We start from the raw sequence: 7380 nt of genomic DNA, 5'->3' as shown, positions 1-7380 counted from the left end.
GAGTTTTCCCCTACTCCTGTGGTTTCCGTGTCCGTCTCCCCGTTCTCACGGTCCCACTCACCCCAAAGTCTCATGTCCGCCCCTGCCGTGTTCCCATTGGTCGCTGTAGTACACGTCATCACCGTGATGTCTGTACCCATTGGGCGGGAGGGCTCCCCGTCCGCCCTGTCCCTTCCCTATATCACCCCACTCCTCGGCATGCTCGAGGCCATTTGCGTCCGTGCGAAGCTGGGAGCGGCTGCAGCCTTTCCATCGCAGCTCTCGCAGCCAATAAAGCATCCAGCCGCCACGCAGACGGATTTGGACGAATTCCCTGCCTCTTTGTTTCTTCCCTCGCGCCGACAGCAAAGCGCGGCCAACAGCCCACCCCGGAGCGCAACAGCAAAAGCGCCCGGAAACTGCGGCGAGCCCTGGCCCCGACGAAAAGCTGAGAAGCCCAAGCCGGGCATTCGGGAGCTGACCGGGGCAGACAAAAGTAAAGAGCAGCCGCGAGTGACGCCCATCGTCTGGGCCACGGCCAGCGCAAGGCTGCGGAGCAGGCAGAGAGTCACCACAGAGCACCCGGGAGCCGCGCAGAGAGAGTGCCGCCGCCGTGAAGCCGCACCGCCGACCAGCGAGCGCCGCTGCTGAGACGAGCGAGCGCGATCCGCGCGGAAAACCGCCGCCGCCACCGCAGGATCGCGGTCCACGACGGAAAAGTGCTCCGTGCCGGACTGAAAATGGGAGCAAGTGCCCCCCCGAAGTAAGTCAGTGACGTTTCCGCCACCCACAGGAAAACACGCTGTGTTTTCCCGCGTGGGACTGGAAGCGCAACCATTCACGGCTACGGAAAGCCGAAGAACGGACGCTTCCCGGGAAAGAAGACCCTGGTAGCAGCTTTTATTTGCGAAGATTCCGGTTTGGTGAGTGATTAGCCGCGGGGGGTACCCGGCTGATACTTCACGTGGGTGGGCTCTGCCGCGTTTCCGGGGGTATGGATCACGCAGCGCGCAGCGTGTGCGGCGGGCCGCCGGGGTCTTTCGCGTTTTTTGCTTTTTTCTTGCGCCTTTTCTGCACCAGGGGTGAGGCTTTGGGTAGAAATAGCATGGGGACCACGCTATCTACCCAACAAAGGGAATTCTATACCCAAATTAAGGGGATTTTATCAGTAAAACATCCCTACCCCAAAAATTCAGTCAAGCAGTTTGTACGATGGCTCTGCTTTTCCTTTCCACGTGTAACCGCGGAGGATGCTCACAGAACAGAGTTCTGGGAGCAAGTAGGAGCCAGGTTAGCAGAGGGAATCGACAGGGATCCCTCTGTGAAAGATTGCTTCCCAAAGCTCCATTTGCTGATCTCGGAGGTTGTAAAAGCGGGGTCCACGCGAGAAGCGGCCAAGGAAAGGAAAGGGCCATCAGGCAAAACTGTTGTTTCCCCTGAATCCATTTCCCCATCCTCTCCTACCCCTTTTTCCCCTAAACCGGGTAGGCAGAGGGGAGTACTCCACCGCTCTGAGGCGCAGGGCAGCTCCACAGACGTGGACCGTGCTCCTGGCTCCCCCGAGCCATCCCGGCACCCCCGCCTTGGTGGAATTTGCTACTCTCCTGAGGAACTAATCCCAAACCCCTTTTCCAATCCCTTTTTCCCAGTTAGAAATCCTAGTTCTGGCGCTACCCCGCGCTGCTCTGCTCCCCTGAATCCCTTTCTTTGTCCCCCTGAGGAAGCCGCAACCACGTGGCTAGGGCCTCTGTCTTCCCAAGATGGAGGGCGGCCACTTGGAGAGGTTTCTTCTTCCCATAATCCCTTTGTCTCCTTTGTTCCCTGTATCCCCACCTTTGACCCCACCCCTTCCTGCTTCCCTGTGGGTGTGGGCACCGCCCACTCCAGGCATCGGGTTGCCACCCCTCCCCCTGTTCCCCCTCGGGTGGGCGTTCCCTTCTTCCATGTCCTGCCTGCCGCAACATCAGCCCCACCCTCCCCCAACAGGGAGGGCTCTGTCACCTCCGCCCCGCTGTCCCAGGGAGAAGATTCTCCCTGCCCTGTCCCACGTACCGCGCCCCCACGTCCTCCCGCTCCTCGGATACCCAGGGGGGGAGGGGGGAGTAGGGGAGAGGGGAGGGGACGGGGCCCAATCTACGAAGTCGAGCAGTCGCTCCACACTCCAGCCTCCTACGCCAGGGGAGGGGAAAACCCTACATGGACACCCCTTCCCTATGAATCCATAAAAGAGGTCTGCAAAACATCACGTGATTTTGGACAAAAAAAGCCCCTTTTTTAAAGGCATTTTAAAAGCGACTTTAACGTCTAGAACCGTAGTGCCAGCAGACCTTAAGTGTCTGTTTAGCTGCCTGCTTCTCCCATCAGAATACAGCCTGTGGGAGAGGAGGTGGAAGAAACTGGCAGCAGACCTGCTTCCCGAAATCCTAGAAGGGCCTTACAGCCTGGATTTCGTGGAAGAACCGATAACTTTGGACCATCTTGTGGGTGAAGGAGAATGGAGTGAAGGGCAACTTCAAGCTCGGGGAATTCCAACGGCCGTGCTGGACATGTCCAGGGGTGCAGCAGAGCGTGCGTTCCTGGGCATGCCCACCAAGGACCCAATGGTTCCCTATACAGCGATTAAACAAGGTGTCGCAGCGCCTTTTGTAGATTTCGTAGAACGGGTCCGGGCAGCAGTCGAGAGACGGGTGGAGAGACCTGAACACCGAGACGGGCTAGTCCTAGAAGTGGTGCACATGAACGCCAACACCACGTGCAAAAGGATCATCCTGTCGCTGCCGGCCTCACCAGCACCGACCCTCGACCAGATCATCGAGGAGTGCACCCTGAAATCACACCTGATAGAGGAGGAGGCCCCAAAGAGACCTAAAGACAAGCTGGTCGCATCTGCTGTTGCTCCTCCAAGGAACTCAGCTCCGAAGCGACTTCCATCTACACGCCGGTGCTTCCACTGCCATCAGGAGGGACATTTTCAGGATCGCTGCCCACTTCTAAGGACTATACCACCCAGGGCTGCGGGAGGAGGGAGGAGGGATGGGAGCCCCACAATCCCAAAAAACTAGGAAAGGAACGCGCACTTGCCTCGCGTGCTGATAAAAATGAGGCAAGTCATGGTGCCGCGAGAGGAGCCGCGATACACCATCTAGTCCCATCTGTAAGCGGCTGCCTCTCAACTACTGACATCGGGGAGCCTTATCGGCTCCGATTCACCAATTCTGTCCACTTTCGTTCCCAGGACTGGCATTTCTTCATAGCAGATGCAGAGCTTCTATCACACATCTGCCGCTGTGAAACCAGGAGGAAGGAGGACCTTCTGAACTGCAGGTACCTCGTGGTCGGAGACACAAAAAGCACCCCACTGGAGATAGAAGTTCCTCCAGCAATTTCCACCCTTAATCCGAGGCTCTTCTATCTCGTGGCACGCTGTGTCCATCCCCCCCTCTTCCTGCCTAAGGGCCAGGTTATTGCACAGGCAATTCCTATTCCTCGTGCTCTGTGCAATAACCTGGAACTCTCAGTCTTTTATGCTGGGAAGTTGGGAGAGGAAAAACCCCTCGTATGGTGTAAACTCAAGTGCGAGGGGCATTCTGCATACCTTCAGGGGATGTTGGACACAGGGGCAGACGTGACGGTCATCCCACCACATAAGTGGCCGTCACACTGGGAGCTGCAAAGCGTGGCCACACCAGTCTTAGGACTAGGCGGGCCCCAGCCAGCAAAGCAATCAAAAAATATTATCCAAATTAAGGGTCCGAACGGACTGCTAGCCTCAGTACGTCCGTTCGTGATCGATTGTAAATTTACACTATGGGGGAGAGACGCCATGTCCCAGTGGGGAGCCAAATTGGAATTTCTGGCCCCCCAACATTTTTAGGTGCGGCCACTGAGGAGCGCCCCACACAGAAATTAACATGGCTCACTGATAAGCCTGTCTGGGTGGAGCAGTGGCCGCTAAGTAAACAAAAACTACAGGCGCTCACAAAACTAGTGGAGGAGGAATTGGTAAAGGGACATATAGTCAAAACTAACAGCCCCTGGAACTCTCCGGTGTTTGTAATTAAAAAACCAGGGAAGGACAGGTGGCGACTCCTCCATGACCTAAGGAAAATTAATGAAGCCATAGAAAATCTGGGCTCTCTCCAACCGGGTATGCCATCTCCATCTATGCTACCCCAAAATTATAATTTAGCCGTAATTGACATTAAAGATTGCTTCTTTCGAATCCCACTCCATCCGAATGATGCTCCCCATTTTGCCTTCTCTGTACCCTCCATCAACAGGGAAGCCCCTATGAAGCGTTACCACTGGACAGTACTACCTCAGGGGCTAAAATGTTCCCCCACTATATGCCAGTGGTATGTTGCCAGGGTTCTGTCCCCAATGCGTGCCAAGTGGACATCCTGTATTTTCTATCATTACATGGATGACGTGCGGATTTGTGCCCCTGACAGCGAGGTCCTACAAGCAGCTCTGGAGGACACTGTTAGGGCCTTGTCGGTGGCCGGATTCGAACTACAAAAAGAGAAGGTACAGTTGCTGCCACCCTGGAAGTACCTGGGCCTAGAAATTAATAACCGAACGATTAGGCCTCAACAAATTCAGATAAGTAACAACCCCAAGACGCTGAATGACATCCAGCGCTTGTGTGGATCACTAAATTGGATCAGGCCATGGCTGGGACTCACCACGAGAGAACTATCCCCTCTTTTTGACTTGTTAGCAGAAAGGGAGGGAGATGAGGGTTTAAGTTCCCCAAGAGTCCTGACCCGGGAGGCCAGAGCCGCACTCGAAAAGGTCCAAACCACCATCGCGAGTAGGCAAGCCCATCGCTGTCAACCAGGGCTGCCTTTCCGCTTCATCATCTTAGGTGAGTTACCCCATCTATACGGTATAATATTCCAGTGGGACAAGGGCCAACAGGACCCCCTCTTGATAATTGAGTGGGTGTTCCTTGGCCACAGACAGTCCAAAAGTATCACCAAGCCACAAGAGCTGATGGCGCAGCTCATAATACGGGCCAGGGCTCGTCTGCAAGTACTAGCGGGTTGTGACTTCACATGTATCCACCTCCCCGTCAAAACATCCACGGGGAAAATGACCAAGGAGACCTTTGAACACCTTCTCAGACAAAATGAAAATTTGTAGTTTGCTCTAGACAGCTTCTCAGGCCAAATTCAAATTGGGCATCCTGGCCATCATCTGTTCAATACAGAATTCAAATTGTTGCCGAGAGAATTGCAAAGTAAAAAGCCACTCAAAGCACTGACAGTGTTCACAGATGGGTCAGGGAAGTCCCACAAGTCAGTAGTGACTCGGAAAGACCCAGCAACTCAGTTGTGGGAATCAGACGTTAAAGTAGTGGAAGGTTCCCCACAAGTAGCTGAGTTGGATGCTGTCGTGAGGGCTTTTAAAAAATTCGATCAACCTTTTAATCTAGTCACAGATTCGGCATATGTGGCAGGAGCAGTGTCTAGAGCTGAACATGCAATTGTAAAAGAGGTCCCAAATCAAGTCATCTTCAGGTTGCTCACAGAATTAGTACACCTGGTTTCTAACCGTGAGCATCCCTTTTATGTGGTACATGTGAGGTCACACACGGATCTCCCAGGCTTTATTGCCGAAGGGAACCGCAGAGCAGACGCCTTGGCAGCCCCAGTACAGCTGGGAGGCCAGCCAAACATAGTCGAGCAGGCCAGGCTCAGCCATCAGCAGTTCCATCAAAATGCCCCAGGTCTAGTACGCCAGTTCCATCTGCGGCGTGACCAAGCCAGGGAAATTGTGGCCTCATGCCCCAACTGTCAGGAGGCAGCTCTACCAACACTGGGAGCAGGTGTGAATCCCAGAGGTCTCCGCAGTTGTGATGTATGGCAGATGGACGTCACCAAAGTCCCCGAATTTGGGAAACTCAAGAATGTCCATGTAACCGTGGACACCTTCTCGGGAGCAGTTTTCGCCTCAGCCCACATAGGAGAAAGAGCCACAGACGTGAAAAAACACCTCATACACGCCTTTGCTACTTTAGGGGTCCCAGCCACAATAAAAGCTGATAATGGTCCAGCATATACTTCCAGGGTGCTCAGTAACTTCCTGCAGGAATGGGGGGTCCAGCATAATACTGGGATTCCTCACTCCCCCACAGGCCAGGCCATAATAGAGAGGACTCACCAGACGCTGAAACAAGTCTTCCGGAAGCAGCGGGGAGATGTGCGAGTGCTGTCACCGCACGAGAGACTCTGCAAGGCCTTGTTTACCATCAATTTCCTAAACTGCTCTTTTGACAGGCAAGAACCACCAGCCCTGAGACATTTCAAACAACATCAGGAGCTCCAGCCAGAGGAGAGGCCTCCAGTATTAGTGAGGGATCCAGACTCTAAAGAAATCCAGGGTCCATTCCCACTCTTGACTTGGGGATGGGGATATGCCTGCGTATCCACACCCTCAGGAGTCAAGTGGATCCCCAGGAGGCATGTCAAACCTTACACACCAGGACAGTCAGTGAGTCGGAGCGATACAGTGCCAGTGAATGCAACCGATGATCCCACCAACCAAGGGGTTGCATCCAATCGCAGGCGCCGCAGAAAAGGGAGAGACTCAACATCTCCCTAAAAAGCACTTTTCCCACATCTACCTCAGACCATGTATGTCTCCAGATTGTGTATAATAAAGTTGTTGTCCCAGTTCCCCTATCCCCAAACACCCAGGGAAAAAGCAGCTGCAGTACCATCCCCAAGCCCTTTCCATCTACAAAGCAGTCACAGCAGCAGAAGAAGCTAAGAGAAGAAGCCACTGCGCAAGAATCCAAAGAGAAACAACTGTCTTTTTTATATTATTTAAAGCGGGGAATTGTTGCATCCCAGGTTTGGGTTCACATTATGGGTTTTTCCTTTGTTAGTTTTCCAGTTCTCTGTACCCTCGTGCATCCCCCGAGTTTTCCCCTACTCCTGTGGTTTCCGTGCCCGTGTCCCCGTTCTCACGGTCCCACTCACCCCAAAGTCTCGTGTCCGCCCCTGCCGTGTTCCCATTGGTCGCTGTAGTACACGTCATCACCGTGATGTCTGTACCCATTGGGCGGGAGGGCTCCCCGTCCGCCCTGTCCCTTCCCTATTTGAGCCCACTCCTCGGCATGCTCGAGGCCATTTGCGTCCGTGCGAAGCTGGGAGCGGCTGCAGCCTTTCCATCGCAGCTCTCGCAGCCAATAAAGCATCCAGCCGCCACACGGACGGATTTGGACGAATTCCCTGCCTCTTTGTTTCTTCCCTCGCGCCGACAGCAAAGTGCGGCCAACAGCCCACCCCGGAGCGCAACAGCAAAAGCGCCCGGAAACTGCGGCGAGCCCCAGCCCCGACGAAAAGCTGAGACACCCAAGCCGGGCATTCGGGAGCTGATCGGGGCAGACAAAGT

The sequence above is a fragment of the Anomalospiza imberbis genome (genome assembly GCF_031753505.1).
Source record: "Anomalospiza imberbis isolate Cuckoo-Finch-1a 21T00152 chromosome W unlocalized genomic scaffold, ASM3175350v1 scaffold_31, whole genome shotgun sequence".
NCBI lineage: Eukaryota > Metazoa > Chordata > Aves > Passeriformes > Viduidae > Anomalospiza > Anomalospiza imberbis.
This window is presented reverse-complemented; position numbering follows the sequence as displayed.